General features: G+C 45.4%; 1 protein-coding gene across 21 annotated transcripts in view; it reads left to right on the top strand.

The window, feature by feature from the left end:
• Nucleotides 1-14,256, top strand: part of LOC118513057 (protein alan shepard) — a 191,341-nt gene that overhangs the window by 148,641 nt on the left and 28,444 nt on the right. Inside the window, exon 2 of one of the 21 annotated variants that reach the window (XM_036058407.1) lies at nucleotides 4,694-4,757. The exons of the other annotated variants lie outside the window; for them this stretch is intronic. The gene's annotated coding sequence lies outside the window, so the exon portion shown is untranslated. The remainder of the gene's footprint in view (nucleotides 1-4,693; nucleotides 4,758-14,256) is intronic. 21 annotated transcript variants of the gene reach the window in all.

The raw sequence follows: 14,256 nt of genomic DNA on the forward strand, positions 1-14,256 counted from the left end.
TGACTTTAATAGTTTGAGTTTAGAGAAGTACTTTAAGTGCCATCGATTAACCGTCCCGTAAGGGGTTGAAGGAAGAGAAAAAAAAACCTGGAGACTCTTGAGAAGTTGGAGAGTTGTGTCAAGAAAATTAACAACAAGTCATCGGATAAGTGATCACTTTAATTCTCTACACGGTGACCGGTGAGTGATGAAGCAATTAAAATCTTGCTCCCCCGTTATGAACTTTAAGAACATTCTATTTGCGAATCTGCTCATTTTATTATTAAAATTCCTAACCTAAGAGACACGCTCGACCTTTTAGAGTTTCCGGTCCAAACCGCACACAAAAAAAATGGAACAAACAGCCTACCAGAAAACGGGAATAAAGCAACACATTTCATGTGCAAAACCGGGTGGCATAAAAAAGAGCGTTCCGGAAAATCATTAGCCCGCTTCCAGGGAAAATGGGAAATCACACCGGATCCTGCGTGCGTGCGTTTACACCACCGGAACACATTGCCCAAAATAGGTGAACATGATGAATAAACGGTGGGCGAAAAGAAAAAAAAAGCACGGGAAGTTATCATCGCGGTCGTGTCATACCCGCCATGACCCAGCGGTTCCCGAAAACCCGTCCGTGGTCCGTGGCGATGGGCTATCATCCATTTGCCATTAGAGCGCCAAGAATCTAGAACCATTCCGGTGCGGCGCCCTGTCCAAAGGATATGTTTCACTTTCTTTACCATAAACGGAGAAAGACTGGGAGAAAAACGAAGAGAAAGTACAAGGTCCGCTCAACATCATTAATCTTTGCCATAAAATTTACTCTTCCTATCGGAGGACTTTGTGTGTGTGTGTGTGTGTGTGTTTGGCTGAGAACCGCAAAAGAAAGCGAAGAAATTTCCATTAGAAAGAGCGGAGACCTCTGTGTGAGCGTTCGAAACCTCATCCTTTCAATCTCCAATCATTATCAGCTGAATACTCATTCGTTATCAGAACCGCATTTATTTGCGGTGTTGATGTGTACTCCCTATTTTGGGAAGGTGCGAAAATTATTCATCTCCTTTCTCTAGCTCCAGGGAACACCCTCCGGGAGTAGTGATGGAGGGTTTAGGGAGATTCTTCAGAAAACAATTAATTGAAACGATAATGACCGCTGAGGGATTATTCAGAAACCCCGCTTTGATGAGGTGTGTAAATTTGGAGAAATTTGGAGATAGAAAAGATGGTGATGATATCTGACCATGGTCAGCAATAAAGGATTAATAAGAATCTCGTGATCCATATTCCCACCCAAGGTGAGTGGGTAGGTAATGGAGAGAGAGAGAGATAATCAATATCAAATTATTGGTAAAGTTGGACCAGAGGAAAACTATGGAGGTCGAGATGCAATAGGAAGCCGCTTGCTGTCCGCCGAGATGTCAGTAAGGTGTCCTACTTAAAACACTCAAGACATCTATCGAAGCTTTCACCGGACGAGAAGCTGCTGACCGATTCGAACCGATCAGCAAACAAAAGGACATTCAACTGTAGAATCCCCCTAGTGGAGTGTGCCTCTTAACGAACCTCGCACGCAGTGCAGATTTTAATTGCGCTCTCCATTCTTGTAGACGACGCCACGCAACTGCTGCTGGTACGCGCTCCTCCTGCCAAACACTCATCTCACCGTCGTCAATTAGAGTACAAATAATAATCAGCATGCGTTATCTAACCCACAATTATTGGCGACAACAACCGGACCCGGACCCCGGAGTCGAGTTCTGCTGAAGAATCTTCCCCAGTAGAACCCAACGGCGCTCGAAGCTGCCGTATTCGATTAATCACTACGTGACAATCGGTTCGTTTCGGTCCTGACTTGGGCTGTCGCCATCGTTCCAGAATGCCAAACGCACCGCAATCGTCCGATGGTCACATCTTCGTCATCGGGCACAGATATGCACGGGCTGGTGCACCAGCCTTGCCAAGGTTAGATTATAATTTGTCCCACTCGGGCGGGCTAGTGATAGTTCCCGCTGGACGTGCTCACGTAGCCCGAGTGGAGGCTACTTCCGGATTATGGCATCATAGCACTACTCGATGTAGATGCTCTGCTTTATACCACTCTACTCATCCCGAACCATCAACCATCCGGTTTGTGTTGGATGGTCAAGCGGAATTCTTGTATCTGCCGACTTCCAAAAGGGCCACTGGCTGATAAGCGTACGTTTAGCGAAGCCGTACGTGGTGTTATGGGAGGCTTTTTCCAAGAATACACCCCTTTTGTCCCGTGTGCGTCAAGCTCCAGGCCACAGGCCACTCGCACACACGCACGTTTTCAATCCCTAGGGCGTCTTGTTTTAACGCGTATGATGATTGATTATACCGCCTATCAATCATATAGGTCGGCAGCACCGTGCTGAATGAATGGAATGAAAGGTTAGCAGCGTACAGCGACCAACGCTCACCACCACCAGTAGAGTATCATTGGGCGTAGTATGTGTTCAACTGCTAGTATCAGACGGCAGTGCGGTGACAGCATCAAACGGCACCGGGCTCAAATCAGCACCACTGACGCTATCAGCCATCAGCCACAAGGTGTAGCACACGCAACGCAGATACGCGAGCGTGTGGGATTGTGCAGGGCGCGAGCAGTGTTGTGAAATTGAAAGACCGTTGTTTGTTTATAGTTACCTTCCGTTATAGCTCGTAAGGTTTAATTGGTGCTCGTTTTTTTGTCCATTTTGTTTGGAAAATTCCTGGTCACGGCATCAAGAGTGTATCAGGCTTGGAGATCTATTTCTTGGAGTTGAAGTTCAAGCTGCAAGGGGTTTTTTGCCGATGCTAGTAATCTAATCGAGATAGCTAAACCCAAGGCCTTCGGCTGGAAGAGCCTAGAGGAGAGTACTTACTGTTTTTCTGTACAACACGCATCCCAGTACCGGTGGGCTAATGTTGTATGGATATTACGGGTCTGTGTACCTACCTTCTTGGTTACTGCAATCATTAGCATTTTCTTTTCGTTCCCGGTTAGGTCGCACCGTGTTGTTAGGTCGATAGGTTAAGTTGTGTGTTGCATTCATTCTGCAAAACATGCATGTTATCTCAGCTCAACTACCTCCTACCGACTGCATTAGCGAACTCCAACCTCACGTAAATCGTCAATCGATATGATGATACCCGTTTGGACGAGGAAGGTTGACGACCCGTTGGTGGGTTGATGGAGGAAAGTTATTCCAATCTCTGGGTTGCATCACCGCCTTCAAGAATGCTTGCCAGCGCCAGCGCTACCCACTCAATCTACGACAGCGAAGAACGAAAAAAAAAGACGCCAGGCTATAACGTCGAATGTCATCAAGTGCCAACCATGTTAGTGGCAATTGGTGTTGCTCTGCTACGTACACGGGATATATCTGTATAGCGTACATATACAGGCAGACCCATCTCGCACCCATCATCATCCGCTCAATGGAGGTACCATATGTTACTGGTATCGAATTTCTTCCTCCAGTTCACATCCCTTGGGTCGTCTCAAATATTGGAACGCACACACTGAAACTCCAAGACATTTCTTTAACACATCAGCAACAGCAGCAGCAGCAGCACAACAACAGCCCGGAGAAGCTGAAATGCACACTCGGGCATCGGGCTAGCATTATACCAACTATCCGTCCGAGCTAGTGCTGCGGGTGCTGCTACAACCTTACAGTGATAACATTTTGCCCGTAAAGCGAGAATGTGTCTCCACAAATCGGTTTATGCGATCCTGCCATTACACCTCACTATCGACGACATTGATGGTAAATAGGTGCGAGTTCGACATCGTATGCCCCCGGATGGCGAACACCGAAGCACCGATTCAGGATGCTTTCTTCGTTGAGCTTATGCTTGAGGCAAAGGAAGTTAGGTCTTTCGATGTCTATTTCTTGATGCTGGAAGGCATGTTGATGCTTAACATTGCGAGAACTCGAACTACAAATCTTTGATTTCGTAGTTGTTGTAGTGGGACGGTCCGGTGACCGAGGCAACAGCGGCGCCGATCTTCACACGGCAGGACCGGGGTAAAAATCGCTTCCAAACACGCCTTCCTCCATACGCGAAGGGGCTGTCTACTTTGCTGAACAAGTAGTTGATTAATAAATTTATTTTAGTAATATTTTTGATTGACATTGCATACTTCAGCCTAACGCCAGAGCAAAGTTCATTCAGAGCCTGTATTTATGCAATTTAGAAATTACAAATTCTAGTTATTCCATCAACATCAAATTGTTTTCTCCGGAATAACCTTTCCCAACAAATCAAAAATCAAATTCTCATTATTTCCAAAATAAATTGCATGAAATCATCGATAGTTAAATAAATGCAAAACATTTTCCCAGTATTGTTTAGTTCGGGCTTGTTTTGCAAACTTAAATGCCATAAATCGAAACAAAAAGGTCAGCCTATTTATTTGGAGTTTATTTGTATTGTGTTTAGCATCGGCACAAACTGCATTTCGAAAAAGGGGACCAAAAATTGGATGTGTTAATTAATGACTCTTGGAAATGTAAACCAAAGTGTGACGTTGAACTAAAATACTTCAACGTCATTTAATTCTAGCAAAACTCCGCACTCGAAAACTTCATTATGCTCGAAGGCCAAAAATTAATTCCCTCACCGTTGTCCACATCGCCACACGATGGCTTATGCTCACTCCTCCACTAACGTCATTTATGTATTCATTCCCGTTTCGTTACAGGTAAGCTTCGCCAGTCACGATTCAGCACGCTCGCTTACCATTTTCTTCGCCAGCCAGTAACGGGGTAAGATGGGTGCGCGCGGATTGAGATTGCAACTGGTGCGGAAGTAGGGGAATAATCCTCCCAAAAACTGCTCAAAAGTCAGCCCGAACCGTGTGCCGTCGTTTTCCACGCAAACTGCTCAGATTAACAATTGAAAGTTAATGTAGTGTAACAGAGGGTGTCCGCCGTGGTAAAAACAGGACACTGCGCGACAAACAATCCGCTTTGTCTTCCGCGTGCGCTTACTGGGGTGCCGATAATTGCTGATAAAATCTTACTCTTGCCCAGATATTGCCCTGAGCTCCAGAGGACGAAGTGAACGGAGTTAGGTCTTTTGAACCGGGCACATGGCGACCCACGCTCGGGCGGAAGATAAACAAAACCATCCTCTTTGGCTCTCAACCCGGAAAGCGGAAAGATTTATTCAGCATCCCAAATTAGCCCGCTCGATTTTTTCTTGAAGAAGGCGAAAGAGAGTGCTTTTTTCTGCTGTCGGAATATTTATGCTGCAGCATGCACAGAGAGCAGCGGAAATATTCTTTCGAGCATGTATAGTCTTGAAGCCACGCGAATCGCGCTCTGCACCAATCTTGTATTGTGGTTTTTACTTCATTAACTGTTTAAAGAAGGTAGAATGTTTGGGTGAAAATAGCCACGCAAATAATTCGTTAAAAACCGCAACCAAACCTCAAGAGCGGCTTTTCAGTTTTGAGGCTCGACCTTTGCTTACAAAAAGGAAGTAAACAAACGGAGGCCCGGAAAAAAAAGAGTGGCCCTCCCAGTGTACCCGGCTGCACCGAAGTGTGAGAAAAATACTAATGAAAATCTGGCCATTATTTTCCACCCGAAAACTCACTCGGGAGAGCGCTACGGGCGCGAACATACGGAGTCCGGAGCTTGCACACAACTTTCCTTCCACCTTCTATCAGCTATCATCTCAGCCATGCGCGCTCTATCTCTCCACAACATCCTCCCTTTTTGTCTATCAAATTATTAAAGATAAAGTTTTGCAAATTATATTTTCCACCCCCGTCCGGCGCTAATCTCATTTTTATCATATTTTATGCAAAAGTTTATGCGCAACCTTTCTACCACGAACTTGGCCAGCACGGCTGGACCCGGGGAGCGTAGAATAAGGTCTCTGCAGACTGTCTACAGGGCTATCGTTTTGCGATATGCTGGTTGGATAAGAGAAAAGTGCTTGGGAAGTATTTTTGCGGTCGGAATCTTTGGTCCTTCTGGGTACTGTGCTGTCGTGTCGTGGCTGAAGTTACGGAGGCAAATGCTGCAAAGCTGTGAATTTGCTGATTGAACAAACAAAACAACGAGTGACAGTGATAATGAGCACCTACCTCTGGGCTGTACAGGGACCTGGGAGAGTCACACATGAAGTAGCTAAAATTATCCACAACACACGCCCGGTCTTTAGACGACAATCAGTGCAGGCGTCATCCACCATCAGTGGTTGGGTTTCAAAAGTCAAGTCCTACGCAAAATTCTTCGCCTTTTAACGCACCTACTCGAGCGGCTTACTCTGTCAGCCTCTGCATTCTGACCTTTTGGAGCGTGCGGGAGGGACCTTCGAGAGCTAATAATAAGCACAACCAACATCGACCCAAGAAGGGGACACCAAAAATGTCATCGAATCCACACAGCGATAACCCACATACGAGGGAGAGAGTAGACCCCGAGGACATCAGGATTTCGTTAGAATTTCTCGGCACGTAGATCCTCTTAATTCTAATTTAGAGATCTAACAATTCCATCCACAAAAATGAAGATTACGATAAGGGGGGGGACGGTACACACTGGGCGTGCAAACATTCTGCGCCTACCGAGGCCCCGTCCACGGAGTTGCAAATCTTCACGCCGACGACACGCCACCGAGAATGATGGGAAAATGCCATCCGCTTTTGATCCCTCGGTTGGCCGTAATTTCCGTTCCGCCGACCAGAGCAGCAGCCCGCCTGGAATGGCGTTCGTTCCATTGGTTGGAATTTTCTGCCAACCCTTCTTCTTAGACGACTATTCCTCCGAAGCAACTGACACCAGCCGGCGTGGTGCGGATGCTGGCAGGAGCAGAGTCACCCAGTGCAAAATGGCAGAAGAATTTAATGAAAATTTTCTCAGCTTTCGCTCTGCTCGCTCCATGCTATGGGGAGGAGGAGGTCGTATCAAAAACGGTGGCCGCCTCAAAATTCGCGACTTAAAACGAATAATCATACAACAACCGAAGTAGGGAAAAAAGTCTTTGGGGACAATTTCCTTACGGGGCAGTAGAAGCCGACGTGGAAGGAACCGGCAATGACAATGAGCAAAAGCTTTACCTCGTAGAAGGAAAAAGCACACAAACACACACACACATATGCGCGGTGCTCGGTTGTGCTTCACGGAGATGCCGATTATGCTGATGCCTTTGCCCCGTTTGCCAGATCCTGCAAGCCTTCCAAAACAAAAGGGCTCCAAAATGACACGAGGGCGAGAGAGAGAGAGCACGAAAGATAAAAGTACTGCAGCCGACCAGAGCTACCTCGGACGAGAAGTGTGTGTGTGTGTGCCGATTGAATCGCTTTTGTCGACAGTAGAAGGAAATCGGGAACAATGCCGGAACAATGCCGGAAGTTGGATCTTTATTGTATGGAATAAATTTCCTTTTGCTTATGCCACCCCTAGTACCCCCGGACAAAAAAAGAGCGCCCCATTCGCACCCCATCATCGACGTTTGCTTCGGTGACACTTCCCAACATCCAGGAGGAAGTTCAGCAGTTCGGCAACGCTTCCTCGTAACACCTCCGGAGGACAATGATTCGTCTTGGATTTTCTTTTACTTCTTCGATGGGGGTGTTCATGCGGGCGGTGTGAGGAGAGGATCTGCGTCAACAGAACCTTTCCCCTCAGGGTGAGAATCAGTTTTGCCAAACACATCCGGTGGAGGTTCAGTTTTGCTGAGCATTTTTGCTCCAAAAATCTCGTCCAAGGCTCGTCGCAAAAGGCAGGCGTTACCCATCCGGGAGGACATATTGGGATTTGGGCGGTGGGAAGATGCTTAGGGGGAAGAGATATGCTTCGTTTTATGCAACGATTTCACACACACACACACTTCGTTCCTTTTTGGGTTGGTTTGTTCTGTCCAACACCCATCAGGACTAATCCCGCACGGCATAACCGTTTGTCCCGGACGAACCCGTTTGTTCTCTCTCTCTCTCTCTCTCTCGCCTATCACTATGATTATTCGCATTTTGTTTGGAGGCGAAAAAAGCTTCCTTTCTTCCTGTCTGTCCTTTCTCCTTCTATCCCCCGTCCACCCACCACTCACATGGCGCAGAGTCGCAAGGTGGCGTTGCTCCTGAGCTCGTACGCTTTTGATTCGATTTTCAAATTTAGTTGGTTTATTCATTGCGCACAGCGCTATAGCAAATTGAGCAGCAGAAATAAAGTAGAATCGTCGCATCGCTTTCCCCCCTGCCATCCTTCCCTTTCCGGGAAAATCAGTCACCCTACCAGCACATTTTCCTCCCCCCAAAAAAAAGGAAGAAGCGGAAAAACACTGGGTTTTTCTACCGGGAAAAAAATACTGATGCGGGAAAATACAACTTTCTTCCTTGCTCGGGGAAAATGTTCCTCCCCTCCCCCACCCCACCCCACCTCAAAATGAAGCTTCGAAATCGAAATGAACGGAAAATCTCTGTCGAGTTTTCCAACGCCTCCTTCGCTCGACGGCCCAATTGTTCTTGTTACGCTTACTTACGCTGATAAGATTATACGCACGTACACGAAAATGGTGAACCTTTCTCCGGCATACGGCACGCGAACCAGTTAGACGGAAGCGAATCCTTAGAGGTGCGCTAAAAACGCACACGTGTGTAAGCCCTCCGCCATTCCAGCCCCACGTGGAAATCCACTCTCGAAATGGATTAGAAGGCGTCAAAACAATAGGACGGGGCGCATAAGGACAATAGCGCGGTTAAGCACGGTGCACCATCGCTTCCGGTTTAGCGCATCAGCTGAATGGAAAGGAAAAAATTAACACGCACAGACAGAAAAAGAAAACACGATACTAACGAATCAAGCTGGAGAAAAAAGACTTGAGGAGTTGTCCAACCAGGACCACGCTAGCACGGATTGTCTTTGAGCAGCAGCAGCAGCAGCAGTTTCCACGTTTTTACTGCGGCCGTTTTGCTGTAAAGCCGTTAATATTCATTTGCCCCTGTCCTTTCATAATCTTCAAACGCACTCAATTTTTGTTTACTAATGCAGGACACATACGAGAAGGAAAATGGGAGAAAAGTTATAGCCAAAAAAAGAGTGGTGGTTGAAACCCGCAGCTTGTGAGACGAAGGATGAAGACGAGTACAGTTTACAGGGTGTGTCATAAGAATATGTTCGGATTATATAAATTAAAACCTTTTTTTTCGATGTCATTTTTTATTCAGCGTCATTTAAGTATAAATAAAATTAAAATTTATGCAATTCAGTAGATTTAATGAAATTTGAGAAGTTATCAAAAAATTTAAAAAATAGCCAAAATAACCAAAATATTAAAAGCATACAATTTTGTTGAAAGCAGTCGATGTCGTCTCTTACTTGGAAGTAAATAATTTAGATTAATTATATGAAAAATTAATTTATTTTAAATAACTGAATTATAATTATAAAAACAGAAATTCATTTATGTTAAATTAAGATTTGAATAATGGCAAAAACCGTGAAACCCAAACTTTAATTCATCAAATGTGATGCTTTTTTATCTGTATAGCAGACCACACACCAAAAAATTTATTTGCTTCATTCCTCAGCTCTTTTGTTTGACTTTATGACTTCGGACTTCAGTTTCATTAGACGTGAACAAGTCTCTGTAGTATCTTAATACTTAAATAAAAACCTAATAGTTTATAATTTATATCTTCACTGTGCTGAAGTCCTAATACACTCAGTTTAGGACTAGTCGGTTTCCTAAACCCTAATATCATCTGACAGAACGAGCGATAAAACATTTCACCTGGAAAGCTAATTGAAATTATCACGAAGAAAAAAAAACAACTACACATTCTCTTCATCCGTCACTTACAGATCCATCACGTTTCAATCGCCATTATAAAATAAATTTCAATCACCAAAATCCCATTCCACAGTTTTTTTTTTACCTTTTATTACTCTCACAGCACACACTGTAAATGTGTGCCCGCCTTTCCCGCTTCTCAGTCACCGAAAACGTTCATATCGAGTGGCAAAGGAAAATGGAATTGATTGAGCAAAAAAAAAACCTCCAAATTCGAAATGATTCCGCTCGGTTTCACCGTATTTGAGAAGAGTTTTGGGACAAAACTTCCGTGTGTTGGAAGCAATATTCAATTATGCTCCTGGAATGGTCCGTGCCGCGCACAACCATCACCACCACCAGGCTCCAACGCGACTATATACGCTCCAGAAGAGTATAAACGTTTAATTGATTGAAAGCATTCAATTAGATTGAGCAGCATTTAATAGCATTTTGGGATGGTTTTTTTGTTGCCTTCTCTCTTGTTCTGTTCCGTTTTTTCTTTCTTATGATAAACCTTTTACTGATGGACTCTAGCTCACTCACCCCCAGGATGCGCTCGTGGAAAATCGAATGTGGTTTTGCCCATTCGCTCTAAACTTCTAGCATTGAGCTTTTCCACGCCCTGAAGGAAATTAGAATTGCGGAACTAATTTGACATTTCCAAGTGGTAAGGACAGAGAGAGAGAGAGAGCGCGTGAGAGCGTGAGTGAGACAAAAGGTCAGCGTGGAACCATTTGCTGCTGTGCCTCGGCGAAAAGCGATCCCGCTAAAAGGCAAAAAAGGGGCCATAACAGGTATCTTCACTTTCTAACCTCTGTCATTTGTTGCTGACAGGTCTTTAAGAGCGGAAAATCGCGAATTGCGGAATTCAACAGAAAGGGACGGAATTGCTGCTTCCTTAGGGATGGGGAAAACTCTTACAGGGTTTAACGATTCCTAAGAAATGTAGCCTTGTTTTCGTGGGAGATTTTAAAGCCATCCATGTCCAGGACATCCCTGTTGAAGCATAATGTGTTCTGTATTGTAATTCGTTTTTCTCTCTCTGGTTTACTCCTTTTCTTTTCTGTGTTTCCGTTAAATTTTACCTTCCCATTGATTTATTTCGGTTTGAGGCTTACATTTTCCTGAGATATATCTGTTGCACTGAATCATATCTGCCACCGGAAAATGTCATTTATATACCCACCCTTACATATATATTATCCTGTATATCGATTAGACAAACTTTTCCAACCGCAAGAGAAGAGACCACCCCTCCCCTTCCTCCCAGAATACCCCAACCAAATTCTGTGGTAAAATTTCCATTTTTCGTCCAAACACTATCACTTGTTTGCATCTCGGCAGTGGAACCAAGTGGCCCCCGTGCTTCCCTTTCCTACCGCGAACCACCTTAACCTGGAGATGGCTTAACGGGCCATCGCCGCAGGACCAAATCACACACAAAACAGGCGGAAACCACCTTCCAAGCCAGCGTCTCACGTCTGTTTTGCCGGGGGATATTTATTTCCTGTTCTCTCCCAAAAAGCACCGGCAATGAATAAGTGAGCAGCAGCTTTTAGTTGTTTGGGAAAATTATGCTCCCGTTGGCTTGGTAGGAAGTACGGGCAACAATCGCCCACCCCTCAAAAAAGGACCCCCTTTTTTGCCTTGGAAAAACTGTACTGCAGAAAGGGAAAGGTGTAATCGATTAATTAAATCACAACACCGAAGCAATAAAAGTTGCCCTCAAGTGGCGTTGGTGGGCTGTTTTAAAATAAACGATGCCAGATTTACAAGTTTTCCACTCGCCGCCCCCCCCCCCCCGCCGATCGCTGCCAATAGGGGGAAAAGGTCAAAGGATGCCATTCGAGTAGGTCGAAAGGGGAGGGTTTTGGGTCATCAGGAGGTACACGAGATACATCTGGACAACGGTCGTGTCATTTCCTTGAAGCGTGAATCGAACAAAAAAATCCGCCTCCAAAAAAAAACCCATTGAACCCCGTGACCTTCTTCTGTGCTTGGATGGTCCTTCGGCGACTTCTTGAGCGTATCCTTCCGCCTGGTTTTGCTGTTGATTCCGCCGTTGGAAGTTGGGAAGGATGTGGGTCGTTGCACAGCATGTTGTTCGACACTTGGGTAGCGCTGAAAGTTAAACCGAACATAATTACCAACAGGTAGCAGCCGCGCTAAGGAATTGGAATGCTCTAGTTGGTCCTGCTTGTGGAAGTTTTCGGGACGAAGGCGGGGACCCCGTTTTTCGAAGGTTCCCGCTGTCTAATTATGATAAATTTCCTATAAAGTTTTGGTCGGGCTTGCGTCGTGCAAAAGGTTGAAAGGTTTGACTGCAAATGTTTGTTTAGTTATTTCTGTTGTGCTAGGAGGTCCTGCCGCGGAACTTCCGACATTCAAAGTTCAATGACACGCAAACGTTGGCAAGCGCAAACAATTTGGTTCACAGCTGCGCGAACCCACCTGCTGCTGCTGTTGCTCCTGATGCTATGGGGAAAACTTTTTTCTCCCAGTTTTTTTTTCTAAGAGGTCGGGAGAATCGCCAAGAGAGTTTAATTTATTGGAAAACAGTATCCTCCGTCGAAAGGGTTTTTATTCTTCTTCCTTGGCACTACAACCTCGAGAGGTCTCGGCCTGCCATTTCTGGCTTTCTGTGACTTGATTTTACCCGAAGTAAAGTAGTCAGTGCTGTGTACGGGGAGGCGGTCTGGGATTTGAACTCCTGCCCTGCCGTGTGAAGACCGCCGCCGTTATCGCCTCGGCCACTGGATCGCCCCGAAAAGGTTTTTTAATTTAAAAAAAAAGCCAGGGCCAACAGGCTTTTCAATACAGCGGTTTCAGGTTGATAAGGCAGCATTGACCATCATAGCAATGGCGACAATGCGATTTCAATTGGAGCTCATTGTAACTCCAAAGCCCGAAGTCAAGGGTAGAACTCAGGGGGACCATTCTTGCTTTAAACAGCCAACTTTCTTATCAGCTTACTTGAATCCGTGCCGTAGTTCCGATACATCCCACCCCAAAAATTGTCTATCGATCGACTTTAATCGCATTGATTTTACTGCCCCTCTACCGTCCACCACCAGCATCGTCATCCTGTGAAGCGAGAAGCGCATGTGATACGTACGACCCGAACTTCCGCATTAAAACTGTTTCAGTGTTTTGTGCGGTCCGGGCTTATCGCGCCAGCCCCGGGTAGTCACGCTAGCGCGATGATCGGGTGCGCCCATACGCACGACAGCCATGAATCATTTACGATTATGGCTGCCAGTGACATCGATTGCCGATTGTCGTCATCATAAACGTTAACCGTTCCTGCGTACGTACGCATACAATCCTAATGGACGGGGGTGCAAAGGGAGAGAGGGAGGTTGAAACAAAGGGGGGATGGTATTTCGAAATGATTTGACATTCGCCAACGGACGCCATTATCGAATGTACAGCTTCCTCTAACCGCTGGAACGGGAGGGGGGAACGGAGGGGTGCGCCCGAGACCAAATGTCCCGAAGTAGTCGTCCAGTGAAGTCATGATAAGGAAGCGAAAGGAGGCGAGTGCGAGCTATTTGCAGGAAAATTTGCAGCAAACACCCGTAGAGCTTGGAGACTGCCCTTTCTTTAATGTATGTTTAGGGGCGATAGGTTTTTTGGTGGCTAGTGAGAGCCTTGCATTAATAGTCCCAATGAGCGATTCAAGATCGTTTTTCCTGCTACCTCCTGCTGATAGCGTGTGAGAGTGAGATGGTTCCCTTCCCACTTTTCCACCTCTTTCAACCTCTTTTCTTCCTCTCATTACGCTCCCCAAACTATAACGAGCCATTGTCGGCCATTTGCGGGGAGTTTTTGTGTACACCGAAAGGTATATATATAGAAGTACGGCTGGTCAGTTTGAATGGGCGATTTGTGTTGGTTTTTATCCCCCCCATTCGCCAACTTTCCGCTATTGGTTCCCCACGGTTAATCACTTTTTTGTTTGATGTGTTTGTTTGTGTGGTTAGTACTATTGCCCGAAGCACTGATACAGAACGAATGATAACACGAAGACCAATGAAACCTCCGCAGCTGAGATCTATGATTTGTCTAGCTTATATCTGTCATGAGACTTGAATAGCTTGTTTTATTTATATATGAACTCAGATTACCCTTAACTTAAGTAGTTGTTTATTGAAATAAGTTGAGACCAAGCCAGAGTAACAATTTCTTAGTCACCAAAAACCGCTCTTGCGGACATTAAAAATAAATTTGACTGTCGCAGATTCTGTTAAAACCATTGCTTGTGCATTTCCTTATCAATCTGCAACCTCATTAAAGGCAAATCTCGATTTGTATGCCAAACGGACAATGTCACCATCGCAAATTCGTCAGTAAAACTCAGTAAAGCATGAAGTCGTCGCCCGTTCTCTTATCATTCGAAACATTGTGTCTGGTGTGATTAAAATATACGACTTTAACGTTTTGTTTCCTTCAATTTTGTTGCTCTCTAGTTGCTTATTT

Source organism: Anopheles stephensi, chromosome 3 (assembly GCF_013141755.1).
Source record: "Anopheles stephensi strain Indian chromosome 3, UCI_ANSTEP_V1.0, whole genome shotgun sequence".
In the NCBI taxonomy this organism is placed as follows: domain Eukaryota; kingdom Metazoa; phylum Arthropoda; class Insecta; order Diptera; family Culicidae; genus Anopheles; species Anopheles stephensi.